Source organism: Pleurodeles waltl, chromosome 9 (genome assembly GCF_031143425.1).
Source record: "Pleurodeles waltl isolate 20211129_DDA chromosome 9, aPleWal1.hap1.20221129, whole genome shotgun sequence".
Lineage (NCBI taxonomy): Eukaryota > Metazoa > Chordata > Amphibia > Caudata > Salamandridae > Pleurodeles > Pleurodeles waltl.
This window is the reverse complement of record NC_090448.1, coordinates 903,490,362-903,511,061: the sequence shown is the minus strand read 5'-3', so window position 1 is coordinate 903,511,061 and position 20,700 is coordinate 903,490,362. Positions and strand designations below refer to the sequence as shown.

Here is a 20,700-nt window from a genome sequence, read left to right as displayed (position 1 = left end):
ACCTTAGCCCGCCTGTCGCTCACCATTTATTGGTTTGTGTGGCACTCTTCTTTATAGCCTCGTAATTTGTCAAGGCATGTCTGGTATCATTTCTGTTTCTCTATGTGGAGCGGGTATCAATCACTAATTGATTTCAACTTAATTAGAGCCCATCCACTACTCCTGACATGATTGAGGTACTATTTTGTTCTAACTTCCAGTGCCCTGCAAAGAGAAGGCTTGTGACCACAAAAACGTGCCCAGCAGGACAAACAAAATTACATTTTTTTTTTTAAGCTAAATTTTTTTTTTTTTGCTAACTCGTTTTTTTCTCAGTTTACACTCGTATTTTTTTTGCTCGTAGGCGCTGTTGTCAAAAGATGACAGTTAACTTGTTCGAAATGTGCGAGACCTATTACATTGCAAATCGTTGTTTTTAGCTGGTCCTTGAATTGATGGCTGGTCTTCGGGTGGCTACACAGTTGCTTGGCAGTCATTTCGATGCACTATTACTTACTGTACGTTGGATGTTGCTTGTGCTGCTTAACTGGTACTTTTTTTCTTTTTGATTGCTCACTTTTACTGGGGTTTCTTAACTGTTACCTGGTCCTAATAGCTGTAATGTAGTCAGGCCATGATGAGAAGATGTGAGTGCAGCATCCTTTAGTCCTGCCTCAGGCTTGTAAATGGATTTGTGGCGGTCGCGAAACAGCTGCAAGCAGCCCTGGGTGTGCTCCTGCGCTCTGAGTTCTATTACTTTTTCCTAGCCGCTCCCTGTGTCCTCGCAGGAGGGAGGGTGTAGTGGGGGAATGGAGGAGGAGCGGGAGGGCTCCCTGTCACTGGAGGGGAGAGGCTCAGAGCGCCACTTATCCACGTCCGTTGCGGGTTCGCGGGAGGGCGTGAGGCGGCTCAGGAGGAAGCTCGGGTAGGTGACACATGTGACACTGACGTGCACTTCTTGGGGTCTGTTGCGTGGGCTGGGGAGGCCAGCCCTGTTACCCATCACTGACAGGCGGCTGGGGTCATGCGCTGTGCCACACTGGGCTAGAGACACACCGGCGGTATAAAGCATTGGCTGCTCAGAGGGTGCCAGGGGTACTGAGACCATGCAGGGTGTGTGTTCACCTGTCACGTCCTTTTCAATTTAGTACAAGAGGGGCTCGGGTTATCAGCATAGAAGCGCTCGCTTTATACAGGATGTGCTCGTGAGCATAACGCCCCTCTAGCAGGACGTGCTCGGCTAATGCAAGGAGGTCTCAGCTAAAGCAGGTGTTCTGTTGATGCAGGGGAATGTCAAGTTATGCAGGGGACGCTTGGCAGATTCAAAGGATGCTCACCCAAGGCATGCACTGCGTTGATGGTCCATGGGCTGTCGGTAAAACTAGGCGTCGATCTGCAAATGTTGGTGGATGCGGGTGCTCAACTAATAAGTGAGTGTCCAGTGTATACTCGGTGCGCTCCGCTGATTCACGGGGTGCCCAGCTGATGCGGGGAGTCCCAGATAATGCCGGGCGCTCGCCTAATGCACGGATGCTCAGCTTCTGCTCAGTTTATGCAGGACATGGTCAACCCCAGCGCCCCTTCAGCAGGATGTGCTTGCCCTGCTACAAAGGATGTGCTCGGCGGATACACGGTGCTCTGGTAAAATCTCAAGGACTTGTAGCTATGACAATAAAACGCGGTACCTCGTGAATCCAGAGTGTATGTGTGGGGCGGGGGTAGACTGCTAATGCAGGAGGTGTCCAGCCTGTGCAGGTGACCTTCGTCTATCACCCGGACCGGTGTGCTCAGGTAATGGTGGTGCTTGGTTAATGCCGAGCCTGAGGTCTGGTAATTCAGGGGGCGCTTGTCAACTAATACAGGGTGTGAATGGAACACATCGGGGTCCTGGACGTATGTTGCACGGCTAGTTCAAGGCATACTCGCCTAGCCCTGATGCTGCTCCTTTAGTTTAAGGGAGGGCTCGGTAATGTACATCCGCTTGGCTAACTTTGGATGCAGGTGCAGCGGCCAAAGGAATGTCTGGACTTCAAAAAGCAAACAACCTGCCTATGAAATTGGTCATAAAACGTAGTTAGAATAAATAACTATTAAAGTAATAGAACTGCGTTCACGTAGTTCCCTGCTACGTTGAGCTATGTGCAGGGGGTGCTAAGAAAGTGTGCCCAGCCAGTCAATAAAGGGTGTCTTGGTGTGATTCCAGGTTGCTTATTACAAAATACAACAAGTGCAGCTAGCGTCAGGCTGGTTTCCTTGAGCGTTTCCGTGGAAGGGTGATTGGCGTGCACAGGGAGGCCTGTCCGCCTCAATAGTGCAGTGCCAGCAGCATTCTTTCACGGCAAAGGGCATACGGGGTGATGGCGAGCGAGTACAGAGCTGTGCCATAGCACGGTGAAGGTCGGACTACCTATGGCAGTGCCAGAAGGGCTGATCTAGTAGTTCACTGTGTGGGTCGTCTTTGGCTGTTTTTAGGCCAGTGTTTTGGTGCGCAGGGCGGATTTTACTGTTGGTTCTTTGATATTACCACAGCAGGCGCAGATGCATGCAGTCTCCCATATATTTCATAACATACCTACAGTATATTTTGCAAGTTAAAAACCACCTCGATTTCCAAACGTGGCACGCTGTTTTAGCGATCGTATTTACTAATGGAGGCACTTTTATTACTTTGTACGGACCTATTTGGTGTCCTAGCTTGAACCTGAGCACCGTGTCACCCCTCCAGTAGAACAGATTCACAACACAAGGCCATATGTGGTCGAGATACTCCTGTAATTAAAGTTCCAGTCAGTTTATTGAGCTTCCCGTTTTGTCCGACTGTCGTTTAGCTGATAGACCCAGCTGTTTAGTGAGTGCACAGACGAGCATCCAGGGGCGTATATCGCTAGTGCAACAGGTGCAGTGGCAGCTGGGCCCGTGGCGTGAGGGGCCAAGGGCATCCCAAATATATCTGTATTTTGCTACGTAAACCTGTGTTAGCGGGGTCGTGCCCCCACCTTGCATTAGGGCCCATGCTCCCATTTTGCATTAGGGATCATGCTTGCTCCCAGCTTGCATCAGGGTCCGTGCCCCCAGCATCCATCAGGGACTATGCTTGCTCACAGTTTGCATGAGGGCCCGTGCTCTCAGCTTGAATTAGGGCCCGTGCTCCCATCTTGCATTAGGGATCATGCTTGCTCCCAGCTTGCATCAGGGACCGTGCCGCCAGCATCCATCAGGGACTGTGCTTGCTCCCAGCTTGCATTAGGGCCCGTGCTCCCAGCTTGCATTAGGGCCCGTGCTCTCAGCTTGCATTAGGGCGCGTGCTCCCAGCATCCATCAGGGACTATGCTTGCTCCCAGTTTGCATTAGGGCCCGTGTTCTCAGCTTGCATTAGGGCCCGTACTCCCATTGACATGCTACTTACTGTCTGTATCCTGGATGGGAGGGTTGGCAGTACTGGGTGCGTGGACCAGGGAGGGGTCTTCTGCGCAGGTAATGGGGGAAGGATTCAGGCAGGCCTTTATGCCGCTGTTCACGAAGTTAAGACTTGCGGATTCTTTTTCTGTCCGTTTCTTCGTTGGTGCTGCTGGTTTATTTTTGTCATTCGTTAAGAATGTTCTTGCACAGCATTTTGTGTTTGTGAGCAGCGAGGGGAAACAGAAGCATGAAGAGGGAAATGAAACAGGGTGTCTGCAGAGCTGTCCTCAGCTGGCGTCTCTCGAGGGGAAGCCCCACCCTCAAGCGCCATCAACGAAACCACGGTGTCCTAGCCAGTATTTGAGATCGGAGAGGGGCCGTAGAGGCAGTAAACTTTCTTAAACTGCATTGAAGCACACTGCAGGAATTGTTTTTTTATTATCGTGAAAGCAGTAGAATAATTGAAAAAACCATACAGTTTCCAATTTCAGTGCGGCAGTCGCTAAAATACTTCTTGTTTTGTAATGGAGAGGGAGACGTATGAGTGGGAGTCTAGTGAGAGTAATATCGTAATATTACTCACAGGAAGCGCAGCGATTCATGCCTCAGACCCTCAGCCTGCTGGAGCAGGTTGTGACAAAACGGCACAGGATTTTAAAACCGCCCGTGTGGTGGATATGGGCACGGAAGAGTTCATCTAGGAACTGTACAGCATGTCTCGAGCACGCAGGAAATGGGCAGACTGGGCGGGTCAGGGAGGTTTATCTTGCATGCTTACGAGTTCTTGTTACTATACATAGAGTTCTCAAAAGTGTAATAATGTGTCCCCACCGGAAGTCCTCTATTTTCGCCCCACAAACCCTAGCCTGTCAAAACTTCTTGAAATGTACATCGTTCACTTGCTTTCTTCTTTTTTTGACGCAGCGACTCTGACGTGAAAACGCAGAAAAAATATCTGCTACTTCTTTGATAACAAGGATGTTTATGTTTTGCCTGGGCTCTGATTTAGCGCCCTGGTGCAGCTGCGTTCAGCGCTTAAATAAATCATTCAGTGATTCTGCATGCGCCCGGCCGCCGGCAGCAGGCACGCCCTCCTCCATGTGCATGCATGCTCCGTCCGCAGTATATTTTTAGCCGGATCATGCCGAATAAACATCTCTTAAGGGGCTTGCGACCGTCCATAATCAGATTGCGCTGCCAACACGCCAGACCGCGGAGTGGAGGCTGTTGGTTCACAAAGAACCTGACCCAAAGTGCTCCTTGCCGTTGAGTGTAATTGTATCTGCGGTGGCTCATGTGCTGGTGAGCATGTGGTGTGGGTTTATGTAGGGAGCCCACTGTCTGCAGGAGACTGCCCTCTCCGGAGCCAGCCAGCCCAGGCTGTAAATATTCAACATTCCTGCGCGTCAGCCAGCCCGGGAGACATGTCCCGGCTCCAGGGCATGCCCTTTAAAGCCGCAGCCATACCCTATACGCTGCAAACTGAGAAAAAAAGCGAAACAGAAAGACACAGGATTACAAACAACGTCACGTGGGTCAAGCATTTTTGTTTTCAGTGAATTACGGGAATGGAGCACACGTCATGTTTCTCTTACTGCAGCCGTTCAAATTCCAGCAGATTTAACGGAACACGCTATGGTGGTGTTTTTCATTTGGAAACCTGATACTTTCCCAGTATGAACAAAACACGGCACATGAAAGAGGAGCGACCACAGAAAGACCGAGGGGTGCCTGAGCTACAGCAACTCCAGAACAGAGATGGAATGGGCCTGAGCTCGAGCGAAAAGGGACCAGTGCTAGGACTGGACCAGAAAAAAGCGACACAACTGGAAACACGTAATATCTGCTTCAGAATAGACAAGAAAAATGCCAGAGCCAGGCCGGTGCTAATACTGAACAAAGCTAGGTGGTGCCTGAACCGTACTAGGTAAAAAACAGAGCCGGAGTAGAACAGATTCAGAATAAGTCAGGGTGGCGCCAGAGCAGTGCAGAACCGGAAAAGAAACACAAACCGAGCCAAACCCCAACAACCGAACGGTGCCAGAACAGCAGCGTGACCGTGCCGAAATAGCAAATTATTGCTAGAACTGTAATTGTGCCAAATTAGATCAGTAGTGACAGAGTGCCAGAAGAGTTCACAATGTTTTCAGAAGATACCTTATCGGGACCTTCAATGAAATAATATAATTACAGATCTAAAATGTACTAGAACATATCCAGCTGGAGCATGGTGGCGCAGCCGCAACTGAAGTGAAGAGATGGAGGCAGGACAGACAGAACTGAACCAAAGAGTGCACGCGCCAGAGGAGGAGTGTAATGGTACCAGGCAGGTATTAGAACAGGGCTAGAAATGTACGTGTGACAGGACACGATGAGTTGTGAACTGGAGGCCGCACATTTATCTGTAAAGGTTTCCGTATATTTTTTGAGGAGGACTTGCATGGATTCCTTGCTTCATCAGCGGTTAGTTTCAACAAATATAATAGCATTTATGAGGAGATTGCAATTCAAACCTCTCACCAAAATTACACCTAGACGTACACATGGAGGTCAATACGCCGGGGGTAGCAGAACTGACATCACATGCCCTTTGACCGCTACTTTCACTCACACACATACAAATTCACACTTAAATACGCTATCTCCCACATAAACACACTAGCACGCACACAACATAAACTTAAAAGCACTTTTTACTTACCTCAGTTGCTATGGAAGGGTATATTCAGGCAAATTGTACTCCATTTTTATTACACTAATAGGAAATGCTATTTTATTATTTCTATCAGTTTAATCCAAAATTGACAGAAAAGAGAGTAGATCCCCAACTGAGGTCATAAGGAGTGACTATCACTGTGTTCCTGGAAGTGAATTTGTCATCTCTGAGGCCTGGGGATGCCAAGGCAGTGCAAGGGGTCGCAAAGGGCAGGCCGGGGGTCGAAGCTGCGACCTTTGGTGTCCCCTAAGTGACGTCCATGGACATACAGTACATAAACTTACATTCATAATTATTTAATTTCCCCTGCTGTCTTACACGTCTGTTTAGGATATACCCAGATCATCCCTGATATCAACTATTGATGACTGTTACAACATTTTTCAGAGACTGGGACATACTGTGTATTTGGTTCAGAATATTTCCACAGGGCCGGCCTTAGTGCTGGCGGCTCCCTGTGTGCGAATATTTGTTGGTGACCCCATTGATCACCCCCGCCACGGATCCCCTCACTACCACCATTTAACAGTGCCCCTCAAGTCTCCATAACCAATCTCTTGCAGGTGCATGCAATGAGTTTTATAGCACCACTTATTCCAGAGTAGGGTGTCACAGAACATTACATCTCGCACACATTGCACAGAGACAACCAATCATAGGTGGGTAAATCAGTGTAGAAGAAATGTCACATAAGACAGAGGATTACAAGGTGTAGGAGTCCCATGTCATCTATACTAGTAGGCAGTATAGTTTAAGAGTGCTTGGTCTGGAGAAGCACAAAGTCAGAATTTCAAATGTAACAACATGGCTATACCCAATAAAACCCTTTTTTGCAGCATTAGGATAATGAACAACTGGGGAAAAAATAATGACACTCTATACCTTGCAGAATGCATGAAGTTCTTTGATGATAGTTAATAGTTTACTGTTTCATATTAGGATTTTAACATATAAACTGTAAGTAACTAAAGGGCCTCTCTGACAAAAGTAGCAACCCACTGACCTATTTGCGTTAAATGCACTTTGTGATCTGCATGGTACATGTTCTTTGCAGGAGGCATATTAACCCCCTGCACGACCTTAAAACGTTCACTAGAGAAAATTCTGATCTGTCTCCAAGCAGAACTTTAATCACCAGGGTTTTCTTGACATTTTTATTGTTGCCTGAATATTGCTGGAGGCAAGGAATGCTGCAGTAGGGGTCTTTAGAACTAAAATATACTTGCAAAGACTGCGCTCCTTCCCAAGGTCAGCACCTGGTGTGGTGCACTGGTTGCACGGCCCTAGAGCGGGCCCTCTATTTCCATCACAAAGGGCTACAGATGCATTGGTACTGACAGTGACAACGAGAGGCCCCTATATATGTTGTAATGGTTGTATTTAAAATCATTATCTGCAACATCATTGTCTGACAGAAGTATTGCATCCTAAATATTATTCATTGACATGACTCCAGGTATAGTGCTGAGGCAATTGTTTAGGGATACCTAGCTGGTAAGGGGGAAATGTGAACTTAATGTGTGGTAAAACTGCAGTATCACTTTATGTAGGAGGCTGGCCTGGCTTATAGTGGTTACCTTGTAGTACTTACACCCTGTGCCAGGTCCAGTTATCCCTTATTAGTAGAGTCAAGGTGTTTCTAGCAGCTTAGGCTGATAGAAGGTAGCTATGGCAAAGCAGCTTAGGCTGAACTAGGAGACATGCAAAGCTCCTACTATACCACTTATATCATACAGCACAATTTCATAAGAAAACACAATACTCAAAAATTACTTATTGTAATACTATTATTATTATTATTATTATTATTAGTATAGTAATACTTATTATTACTTATTACTTTATTATTGCTAAAAAATAAAGGTACTTTATTTTAGTGACAATATGCCAAAAGTATCTCAGAGAATACCCTCACTTAGGAGGTAAGTAATATACACAAGTTATATGTACACAAACCCAAAACAGGTAAGTAACAGTAAGAAAAGTAGTGCAAACAATGTAGATTCACAACAGGATGCAATAGGTGAACATAGGTCTAAGGGCAACACAAACCATATACTCCAAAAGTGGAATGCGAATCACAAATGGACCCCAGACCTATGGGAAGTTGTAGAGGGTCGCTGGGACTGTAAGAAAACAGTAAGGGTGTCCAAAATACCCCACCCCAAGACCCTAGAAAGTAGGAGTAAAGTTACCCTACTACCCCAGAAAGACACAATAGTCGTGATAGGGGGATTCTGCAAGAACCACAAGTACAAGCAAAACACTGAAGACGGATTCCTGGACCTGAGGACCTGAAAAGGAAGGGGACCAAGTCCAAGAGTTGCAATAGTGTCCAGGGGGGGCAGGAGCCCAGGAAAGCCCGGATAAAGATGCAAAAGGGCTGCGTCCTGGTGGAAGAAGCTGAAGATTCTGCAACAACGAAAAGGGCTCCTTTGGATGGAAGATGTCCCACGGCGTGCTGGATGTTGCAGAAGTGTTTCCACGCAGAAATACTGCTAACAAGCCTTGCTAGCTGCAAGGGTCGCAGTTGAGGTTTTTGGGTGCTGCTGGGGACCAGGAAGGACCAGGATGTCACCCCTTGGAGGAGGAGACAGGGGGGGGGGGGCGTTCAGCAACTTAGAGAGCCCCCGCAGAAGCAGGCAGCTCCTGCAGAAGTACCAGAGCAACACTGGAAGTTCTGTGAACTCAGAGTCACAAAAGGAGGGTCCCACGATGTCGGAGTCCAACTCAGAGGGTTGAGCACTGCAGGATAGACTGCTGGAGACCCATGCTAGGCTGTGCACAAAGGAATCCTTGGAGAAGTGCACAGAAGCCGGAGCAGCTGCAAATCACGCAGTACACAGGTTTGCTGTCTGGCGTGAGGAGGCAAGGGCTTACCTCCACCAAATTTGGACAGAAGGGCCACTGGACTGTGGGAGACACTTGGACCCAGCTCCTGTGTTCCAGGGACCACGCTCGTCAGGATGAGAGGGGACCCAGAGGACCGGTTATGCAGTCTTTTGGTGCCTGCGTTAGCAGAGGGAAGATTCCGTCGTCCCACAGGAGATTTCTTCTTGGCTTCCAGTGCAGGGTGAAGGCAGACAGCCCTCAGAGAATGCACCACCAGGAAACAGTTGAGAAAGCCGGCAGGATGTGGCGCTACAAGGTTGCTGGTAGTCGTCTTACTACTTTGTTGCGGTTTTGCAGGTGTCCTGGAGCAGTCAGCGGTCGATCCTTGGCAGAAGTCGAAGAGGGAAGTGCAGAGGAACTCTGGTGAGCTCTTGCATTCGTTATCTGAGGAATAGCCCAGAGGAGAGACCCTAAACAGCCAGAAAAGGAGGTTTGGCTACTAAGAAAGGAGGCTTGGCTACTGAAAGAGGTAAGCACCTATCAGGAGGGGTCTCTGACGTCACCTGCTGGCACTGGCCACTCAGAGCAGTCCATTGTACCCCAACACCTCTGAATCCAAGATGGCAGAGGTCTGGGACACACTGGAGGAGCTCCAGGCACCTCCAGTGGGAGGTACTGGTCAGGGGAGTGGTCACTCCCCTTTCCTTTGTCCAGTTACGTGCCAGAGCAGGGCTGGGAATCCCTGAACCGGTGTAGACTGGCTTATGCAGAGATGGGCACCATCTGTGCCCAACCAAGCATTTCCAGAGGCTGGGGGAGGCTACTCCTCCCCAGCCCTTCACACCTATTTCCAAAGGGAGAGTGTGTAAAACCCTCTCTCAGAGGAAATCCTTTGTTCTGCCTTCCTGTGCCTGGGCTGCCCAGACCCCAGGGGGGCAGAAACCTGTCTGAGGGGTTGGCAGCAGCAGCAGCTGCAGTGGAAACTCTGGAAAGGCAGTTTGTCAGTACCCAGGTTCTGTGCTAGAGACCCGGGGATGCATGGAATTGTCCCCCCAATACCAGAATGGTATTGGGGTGACAATTCCATGATCCTAGTCATGTTACATGGCCATGTTCGGAGTTACCATTGTGATGCTACATATAGGTAGTGACCTATTTGTAGTGCATGCGTGTAATGGTGTCCCCCCACTCACAAAGTCCGGGGAATTTGTCCTGAACAATGTGGGGGCACCTTGGCTAGTGCCAGGGTGCCCACACACTAAGTAACTTGGCACCTAACCTTCACCAAGTGAGGGTTAGACATATAGGTGACTTATAAGTTACTTATGTATTGTGAAAATGGCTGTGAAATAACGTGGACGTTGTTTCACTCAGGCTTCAGTGGCAGTCCTGTGTAAGAATTGTCTGAGCTCCCTATGGGTGGCAAAAGAAATGCTGCAGCCCATAGGGATCTCCTGGAACCCCAATACCCTGGGTACCTAGGTACCATATACAAAGGAATTATAAGGGTGTTCCAGTGTGCCAATGAGAATTGGTAAAATTAGTCACTAGCCTGCAGTGACAATTTTAGAAAGCAGAGAGAGCATAAACACTGAGATTCTGGTTAGCAGAGCCTCAGTGATACATTTAGGCACCACACAGGGAACACATATAGGCCACAAACCTATTAGCACTGGCTAGCAGGATCCCAGTGACACATATCAAACACACTGACAACATAGGGTTTGCACTATGAGCACTGGGCCCTGGATAGCAGGATCCCACTGAGACAGTAAAAACACCCTGACATATGCTCACAAACAGGCTAAAAGTGGGGGTTACAAGGCTAGAAAGAGGCTACCTTCCTACACAACCCCCCCAAACGAAGGACAATAAGGCTAACCTTGGCCAGTTGAGTCTTTATTGTCTAAGTGGTGATAAGTAGAGAGTAGCTCTGCAATAGCTTGGTTACTCCCTTTATCATCCACTATATGGTTACTTCCCTGTGGGGATGTAAATTACCCTGTTTGAAGTTTTTTAGCTAGCCAACAATGTGAAGTTATATTCTCAGAGTTCCTATTAGTATGTTTAGGTTTAGAGCAGTGGGAATTGTCCACTTGACCTATATCAAGTGATGAGAATGCCAGACAGGAATGCTGTCTCAATAAAGCCATAGATGGGCAAAACCTTTGTCCATATGGCTGTAAGAGAGGACTAGGATGCTGTTTCTCTTGAGTTGGAGCAGAGAAGGGATGCTGTCCTATGAGCTCCACACTAGGGCAGGGCTGCTGTCCTAAGTGTTGTGAGGCAGTGCAGGGTTGCTGCACTAAAGTTTCCCTGGGAGGGTTGGACGGATGCTCCATGTTAACTAAAATGGTGCACTTTTTCTCACCAATATTAGTTATCCCAAAGAGAGGTACTTCCACCTCAGGGAGTACAGATGTGCTAGCTGATGAGTCCCTTGGTACAGGTGCCACCCCAGGAGAGGTTTCTCCCACCAAAGGAATTGTATTCTGAATGGCAAGGTGGGTAGGGGATACTTTGATGCCCTTTTTACCTGTTGTTGTTGAAGGATCCTGAGTTTTCAGGCCTTTTTCTCTCCTTTGCTTTTTCATTTCAGCTGAAATGAGAAGAAGCAATTCCTCTGGGATACCCAGCATGGCTGCATGGGTAGTAAACTCTACCTCAGCCCAACCTGAGACCTCTAGGTCATTACCTAAGAGACAGTCTACAGGTAAGCTAGGTGATACTACCACCTGCTTAGGGCCAGTAACTCCACCCCAACTAAACAGAATTATAGCTAAGGGAGATACTGGCACATGTGTCCCTGTAGGCCTGAGCCTCAACACCATTTATTGAAATTGTCTGCCTGTACTTATCCATTGTAAGGGGACAAGCAGCCAGTGTGGCAAGGCCAATGCCACCAGGTGTGACAGAAACTGTCTTGGGACTGACTACCCCATTTTCTATGATGGACCCATAAGGGAACCCAACTACACCTTTATTTTGACTGTTGCCAGCAGTCCCACCACTATTACCACTACTGCTAGGGGCACTACAGTTTGATGTATTAGTGGTGGTAGGCTCAGGGGGTTTACCTGGGCAGGACTTATCCCCTGGCCTATTGCCTTTATTTTTACACACATAGCACCAAGGCTTTTTAATGTGTGTGGGATGTGAAGAAGAGGAAGAAGATGATTTATCCCCATCCCCTGAAGAGTGTTTAGGATTTGAAGAAGGATCCTTAGTTTTACCTTTATCCCCATTCCTATCCTGATATTTCTCACCATCTTTCTTCTTGCCATCCTTGTCACCTCCTGTATGAACCTTTCTGTTCACTCTTGGTCTGACCCATTTGTCTGCCTTCTTTCCCAATTCTTGGGGAGAGGTCAGATCTGAGTCTACCAAGTACTGGTGCATCAAATCAGACACACAATTGTTAAGAATATGCTCTCTCAGAATAGGATTATACAGGCTTTCATAGTCAGAAACTTTACTGCCATGTAACCAACCTTCCAAGGCCTTCATCGAACAGTCAACAAAATCTGTCCAGTCTTGAGAGGACTCTTTTCTGGTGGTTAAGCCAACTCCATCCAAAGGAGCATCCTTCAAAACTTTGTAATTATTAGCATCACTTTCTCTGACAGTAAGGAGCCTATCCCTACCCTTTCCAGTGAAAGATAGCCACAAGATAGCAGGCCACTGCCTTTGAGGGACCAACGGTACCATACAGGCCCTCTCAAGTGCAGTAAACCACTTATTAATGTCACCCCCTCCTTGTAAGGGGGGGCAATCTTATGCAGATTCCTGAAATCTTGCTCTCTAACAGGATTGCTATCAGAAATACTGCTGCTGCCACCATGGGGAACTAACCCCAATCTCTGTCTTTCCCTCTCTATGTCTAGGGCCAGCTGCTGCTGTTTAAGCTTCAGTCTGTTCTCTTCCATCCTCAGCTTTCTGAGTTCCCTTTCCATTAAGTTATCCTCAGTGTGGGAGGCTTGGGAATATTTGGACAGAGAGGAAATGTGGGAATTGGCAGAGTCCCTGTCACCTGTCCCTAACTGTCTGGACCCTAGTAACCTGGCCTCTAGGAGTGAAAGATGCCCTACTGATATGTGACCCTCTAACACTACCAGTGTCACTAGGTGGCCTGCTAGGGAGCAGGACTTTGTAAGAACCCTCCCCAGCATCTTCAGGGAACTCCTCTGAGTCTGACTGGGAAGCCTCCCCTTTTTCTTCCCTCTCCTGAGATGGGCCAGGCTGGTTCTGTTCATCGTGTAAGAGCAGGTTAAAGAGAAACTCTTTTGTTGGATTCTTACCTATGCTTAAACCTCTATCCAGGCAGCGACCCCTCAAACTCTTGTAGTTTAAACTTTCATAAGTTGCCTGAACAACTTTGGAAGTAGCCTCTACTGCAGACATGATAGAAAAAGGTTTAAGACAGAGAGAGAAAAAGTTTTAGAACTTTTGAAAGTTCAGAGAAAAACCTTTTCAAACTTTTAGAAAACTTTTAAAAGTTTTCAGAACTTTTCAGAAACTTAGTAAAACGTTTTAGAATAGAAAAGTAAACTGTTTTGGTTAAATGTACATATATTGAACTATTTGGTATATGATTTTCTTATGAAAAGCACCAAATGACAAAGTGGAAAAGCAGTTGCAAGTACTTATCCCACCGCTGCACCACCAATGTAAGAGGCTGGCCTGGCTTATAGTGGGTACCTTGTGGTACTTACACCCTGTGCCATGTTCAGTTATCCCTTATTAGTAGAATAGAGGTGTTTCTAGCAGCTTAGGTGGCTGATAGAAGGTAGCTATGGCAAAGCAGCTTAGGCTGAATTAGGAGACATGCAAAGCTCCTACTATACCACTTATATTATATAGCACAATATCATAAGAAAACACAATACTCAGAGTTACCCAAAATAAAGGTACTTTATTTTAGTGACAATATGCCTAAAGTATCTCAGAGAATACCCTCACTTAGGAGATAAGTAATATACACAAGTTATATGTACACAACAGGTAAGTGACAGTAAGAAAAGTAGTGAAAATAATGTAGAATCACAATAGGATGCAATAGGTGAACATAGGTCTAGGGGCAACACAAACCATATACTCCAAAAGTGGAATGCGAATCACAAATGGACCCCAGACCTATGGAAGTTGTAGAGGGTTGCTGGGACTGTAAGAAAACAGTAAGGGTGTCCAAAATACCCCACCCCAAGACCCTAGAAAGTAGGAGTAAAGTTACCCTACTACCCCAGAAAGACACAATAGTCGTGATAGGGGGATTCTGCAAGAACCACAAGCACCAGCAAAACACTGAAGACAGATTCCTGGACCTGAGGACCTGAAAAGGAAGGGGACCAAGTCCAAGAGTCGCGATAGTGTCCAGGGGGGGCAGGAGCCCAGGAAACCCCAGATGAAGGTGCAAAAGGGCTGCCTCCTTGTGGAAGAAGCTGAAGATTCTGCAACAACGAAAAGGGCTAGGAACTTCTCCTTTGGACGGAAGATGTCCCACAGCGTTCTGGGTATTGCAGAAGTGTTTCCATGCAGAAATACCACCAACAAGCCTTGCTAGCTGCAAAGGTCGTGGTGGAGGTTTTTGGGTGCTGCTGGGGACCAGGAAGGGCCAGGATGTCCCCCTTTGGAGGAGGAGACTGGGGGGGTGGTCAGCAATTCAGAGAGCCCCTGCAGAAGCAGGCACCACCCGCAGAAGTACCAGAGCAGGCACTTGAAAGTTCTGTGAACTCAGTCACAAAAGGAGGGTCCCACGACGTCAGAGTCCAACTCAGAGGGTTGAGCACTGCAGGACGGAGTGCTGGGGACCCAGGCTAGGCTGTGCACAAAGGAATCCTTGGAGAAGTGCACAGAAGCCGGAGCAGCTGCAAATCACGCAGTACATAGGTTTGCTGTCTGGCGTGGGGAGGCAAGGACTTACCTCCACCAAATTTGGACAGAAGGGCCTCTGGACTGTGGGAGACACTTGGACCCAGCTTCTGTGTTCCAGGGACCACGCTCGTCAGGATGAGATGGGACCCAGAGGACCGGTGATGCAGTCTTTTGGTGCCTGCATTAGCAGGGGGAAGATTCCGTTGACCCACAGGAGATTTCTTCTTGGCTTCCAATGCAGGGTGAAGGCAGACAGCCCTCAGAGCATGCACCACCAGGAAACAGTCGAGAAAGCCGGCAGGATGAGGCGCTACAAGGTTGCTGGTAGTCGTCTTGCTACTTTGTTGCGGTTTTGTAGGCGTCCTGGAGCAGTCAGCGGTTGATCCTTGGTAGAAGTCGAAGAGGGAAGTGTAGAGAAACTATGGTGAGCTCTTGCATTCGTTATCTGAGGAATAGCCCAGAGGAGAGACCCTAAATAGCCAGAAAAGGAGGTTTGGCTACTAAGAAAGGAGGCTTGGTTACTGAAAGAGGTAAGCACCTATCAGGAGGGGTCGTTACCCCTGGCAATGGGCACTCAGAGCAGACCATTGTGCCCCAACACCTCTGAATCCAAGTTGGCAGAGGTCTGGGACACACAGGAGGAGCTCTGGGCACCTCCCCTGGGAGGCACTGGTCAGGGGAGTGGTCACTCCCCTTTCCTTTGTCCAGTTTCGCACCAGAGCAGGGCTGGGGGATCCTTGAACTGGTGTAGACTGGCTTATGCAGAGATGGGCACCATCTGTGCCCATCCAAGCATTTCCAGAGGCTGGGGAGGCTACTCCGCCCCAGCCCTTCAAACCTATTTCCAAAGGGAGAGGCTGTAACACCCACTCTCAGAGAAAATCCTTTGTTCTGCCTTCCTGGGCCTGGGCTGCCCAGACCCCAGGGGGGCAGAAACCTGTCTGAGGGGTTAGTAGCAGCAGCAGTTGCAGTGGAAACCCCGGAAAGGCAGTTTGGCAGTACCCAGGTTCTGTGCTAGAGACCCGGGGATGCATGGAATTGTCCCCCCAATACCAGAATGGTATTGGGGTGACAATTCCATGATCCTAGGCATGTTACATGGCCATGTTCGGAGTTACCATTGTGGCGCTATATATAGGTAGTGACCTATATGTAGTGCATGTGTGTAATGGTGTCCCCACACTCACAAAGTCCGGGGAATTTGCCCTGAACAATGTGGGGGCACCTTGGCTAGTGCCAGGGTGCCCACACACTAAGTAACTTGGCACCTAACCTTCACCAAGTGAGGGTTAGACATATAGGTGGCTTATAAGTTACTTATGTGCAGTGAAAATAGCTGTGAAATAACGTGGACGTTATTTCACTCAGGCTGCAGCGGCAGTCCTGTGTAAGAATTGTCTGAGCTCCCTATGGGTGGCAAAATAAATGCTGCAGCCCATAGGGATCTCCTGGAACCCCATTACCCTGGGTACCTAGGTACCATATACAAGGGAATTATAAGGGTGTTCCAGTGTGCCAATGAGAATTGGTCAAATTAGTCACTAGCCTGCAGTGACAATTTTAGAAAGCAGAGAGAGCATAAACACTGAGGTTTTGGTTATCAGAGCCTCAGTGATACAGTTAGGCACCACACAGGGAACACATATAGGGCCTGATTCTAACTATGGAGGACGGTGTTAAACCGTCCCAAAAGTGGCGGATATACCACCTACCGTATTACGAGTTCCATAGGATATAATGGACTCGTAATACGGTAGGTGGTATATCCGCCACTTTTGGGACGGTTTAACACCGTCCTCCAAAGTTAGAATCAGGCCCATAGTCCACAAACGTATGAGCACTGGGGTCCTGGCTAGCAGGATCCCAGTGACACATATCTATCAAACACACTGACAACATAGGGTTTTCACTATGAGCACTGGGCCCTGGTTAGCAGGATCCCACTGAGACAGTAAAAACACCCTGACATATACTCACAAACAGGCTAAAAGTGGGGGTAACAAGGCTAGAAAGAGGCTAGCTTCCTATACTTTATTGCCCATTTGACCCTGAAAATATGTCAGAGTGTTAAACCGAATCACAATTAAAAGTTCACTTGTTTGGCATGACCATGCACAAAGCTGTAAGACCTAAGATAACAGGAGTAGGCTCGGCCTGGCAAATTCTGCCTTGAGGCTTCAAGAGGGCAGTTAGGCCATGGTGAGACGTGGTCCACAGGGTAAATCCACCAAAATGTAACATGCTATTTGTAGTGTTTGCCAGGACTACATCCTTACTAGCCATAGTGAATATTTTAATAAATTATCTAGACGTACTTTGAAGCCACATTGACGCATATGCCTGTCTTACATAATGTGAAACACCTGCTCTTTTTCTTGCGGTGTTACTGCGCTGATGAGTTACACAATAAATTGTCTTTCTTAGCCTTCTTTCAGCTTTTCGTGACTCTTGTGTACAGAAGAGACCTGTAATCACCTGTAATCAATGTTCGTAAACCTAAGATTATGGTGCCCAGCAGTGAAAAGTTTTGTGGTTAAAAAGTTCCTGATAAATAAAGAAGAAATCAAGCAGCTTACTTGTTTTGGTTATCTGGGTATCTGTTTTTCCCATTAGAGGAGGTGGCAGATTTTGACCGAAAGGTGCAAAGTGATGTAAGTTGAGTTAACTAACTTCAATTACAACTAATTAACTTAAAGTACAGATACAAATTCTGGTAAATTGGTGGGTGGGGGGGTTCTGTGCACTAGTGGAGGTATACAAAGGTAATACAAGGACAGCAGCCACTTAGGGGGCTCCTGCGAAAGTTACAAAAGTAATTCCCACAAAGTATCTTTAATTACTGTTGTAAATCTCAACCACTGCGTTAAAATAACTTAGGTATAATAGAACTTTACAATGAATTGAAGTAAAGCCAGTGAAACTTGGATTGAATAGAATTGTGCATTGAATTGCAGTGAAGCCAGAGCTGTCATGAATTAGTAGTTGGGCATGTCCCGTTGAAGACTCCTGTACAGATGCACCAAGTCATTTACTGATTTTGGACTGTGCCGTGGTCTCTCCAACAATACATCTGCAGATTGGCTTTTTCTGTTCCCACTAGCAGCCTGGGTAATTAAATATGGCAGCTGGAGTTAATAGATGTTGTTGCAGCAATATCTTCCCAGCAAGGATATTTATTATCTTAACAACACTAGACAAAGCAAATATCCACAATCAGATGTAGCTGGACTTTAGACACTTTATCAACAACATTGTGTTCAAAGGTCAAATGAAATAACTGCTGCTGGTATACTCAGTGTTAGACCTGGCAGCTTTCTGACGTGCCTCCCCTCTCTTTTTGCCTTCTGACCTCCTTTTTTATGGTATACTGTACTCTCTTTGCTGGCTTATTGACCCTGCGCACTTTACCACTGCTAATCAGTGCTAAAGTGTAGGTGCTCCCGATATAAATTGTATTGGTGATTGGTTTATCCATTATTGCCATATTTGATTTACTAGCAAGTTCCTAGTAGTGAGCACTAGAGGTGCCTAGGGCCTGTAAATCAGATGCTGCTAGTGAGCCTGCAGCACTGATTGTGCCACCCACATAAGTAGCCCTGTAACCATGGCTCAGACCTGCCATTGCAGGGTCTGTAGTTTTAAACTACCAATTCGACTTGGCAAGTGTACCCACTTACCAGGCCCAATTCTTCTCTTTTTGTACATGTAAGGCACCCCTAAGGTACTCACTGGGTAGGCTCAGGGGCAGGGTGCACTGTATGTTAAAGATGGGGCATTTCCTGGTGTGTTTTACGTCTCCTAACAGTGAAATACTGCCAAATTCGGTTTTCACTGTTGCAAGGCCTATCTTTCTCATAGGTTAACATGGGGGCTGCCTTTAATTATCCATAAAGTGCAGATTCCCTTTGAGAGCAGATAGAGACTTGGAGTTTGGGGTCTCTGAACCCACAATTTTAAAATACATAATTTGGTAAATTTGTTTTTTGAACTGTTTGTTTAACAATGCCACTTTTAGAAAGTGGGCATTGTCTTGCTTAAACCATTCTGTGCCTCTACCTGCTTGTGTATTCCACGTCTGGGTCAGACTGACAGTTGGGCTGTTGTGAATTCCCTCTATTCAGTGACACAAATGGATCTGGGGTGTAGCCTGAATATTCCGACGGCCATCTGGGCTAGAGTGGAGGGAGGAGTGGTCACTTACACCTGAAAGGGCTGTGCCTGCCCTCACACCATGCAGTCTTCAACTCCCCGGAGTGTGTCTGGGGCTAGGCCTGGGCAAGGCAGGATCTTGTGAACAACTGAGGCTTTCCTTTGAAGTATGCCTACTTCAAATGCAGATAGGGGTATAAGTAGTGGACCCAAAACAGAAGTCTTCTAGAATCTTTCCGGATCAAGAGGAACCTCTGCCAAGGAGAAGAGCTGAAGAGCTAGAGGAGGAGTACTGCCCCTTTGCCGTGTGTGCTTTGCTGGGTTGACCTGCAGTTACTGCTTCTGCCTTAAAAGAGAGCAAAGTGTGAACTTTGCTATGTATGCTGCTTGAGAAAGTTCTCCAAGGGCTTGGAGTAGAGGTTGCCTCCTGTTGGAAGTCTCAGGGATACCAAAGACTTCAGTTTTATCTGCCTACAGCACTGGGAATGTGTGCTTTGTGCTGTTGAAGAAGAAAAACCACAGCAACGCCGCCAACAAAGCTGCTGGCCTGTACCATGACCTGCTGAGGCGCATGGAGCCGCACCGCCCACTTCACACCGCAACCCTTGTCTTACTGACGCTGCCATCTGACGCTGCCACTGAGCTGTTGCTTGCACCAAGACCTGTGGGCCCGCACTCTGACATCGCCTTGCTCAAACCCCAGCCTGGGCATCCCAGACGACGTTGCTTCTTCTGACACCGGCGCTGCTGCCTGCACTGTGGCTTGTGGACATCCCTCGTGAGGTACACAAAGCACTGTCCCGTCCTCCACTGCAGCCCCGGTCCACCGAGGCCAGCACCATTGACTCCAGTGCCGTTACCAGGCCGACGACAGTGCTTCAGCCACAACGATGCCGCTACCTGCACCGTGACCTGGTGACACTGCACGTCGCACTGCCCTGCTTCACACTTCAGCCCTGGTCTCACCGACACTGCTGGACACCATCTCTGAGCCGCTGCCTGCACCGTGACCTGTGGGCACCACACGTCGCATCGTCCTGCTTCGTACCAAAGCCCCAACGCCATTGTTTCTGGCTTCATCAGCCCAGAGTTTGATCCTTAACGCGTGTGACTTCAAGGGACCAACGTCCCCAGCACCGACCTCCGGAACCGACGCCGCTCTCCGGATCTCATCGCGAGGATCAAGATGCTCTGCATTTCCAAGGTACTGTTTGCGGGTCTTCCCAACATCGTAGTTGGCCCAGGACGCCACAGCCGGCCTGAACTGTTGGTTTTGTTGATCACTACGCCGTAATAGCCTCAGGTTTGGTTATTGACTTCAAGGAGCCGTATTTTTATGTTAATTCTTGCAAAATTAATATCGTTATTACTGTATGTTGGATGTTTCTTGTTTTGGTCTTGTTTTACATAGATAAATATTGGCTATTTTTCTAAAACTGGTGTGGTGTCCTTTTGTAGTGTTTTAACTGTGTTACTGTGTGTTATGTGCAAATGCTTTACACATTGCTTCTGGGATAAGCCTGACTGCTCGTGCCAAGCTACCAAGAAGGTGAGCAGGGGTTATCTGACCGGGTATCTCCCTTATCCTGACTAGAGTGAGGGTCCCTACTTGGACAGGGTGCAAACCGAATGCCAACTAGAGACCCCATTTCTAACACTCAAGTTCTCCAAGTCTCAGACGAGATCCTTCCCTTTTACTTGTGGACATGTGGGGGGACAGCCTAGATACAACTGTTGGACAAATGCATCCAGTC

At 47.7% G+C, this 20,700-nt stretch overlaps 1 protein-coding gene across 2 annotated transcripts in view; it reads left to right on the top strand.

Annotated features, from left to right (window-relative positions):
* Positions 1 to 773: 773 nt before the first annotated feature.
* Positions 774 to 20,700, top strand: part of SYNE3 (spectrin repeat containing nuclear envelope family member 3) — a 378,235-nt gene continuing 358,308 nt past the window's right edge. Inside the window, exon 1 of one of the 2 annotated variants that reach the window (XM_069208251.1) lies at positions 774 to 904. The gene's annotated coding sequence lies outside the window, so the exon portion shown is untranslated. The remainder of the gene's footprint in view (positions 905 to 20,700) is intronic. The other variant, XM_069208252.1, reaches the window with a different exon arrangement.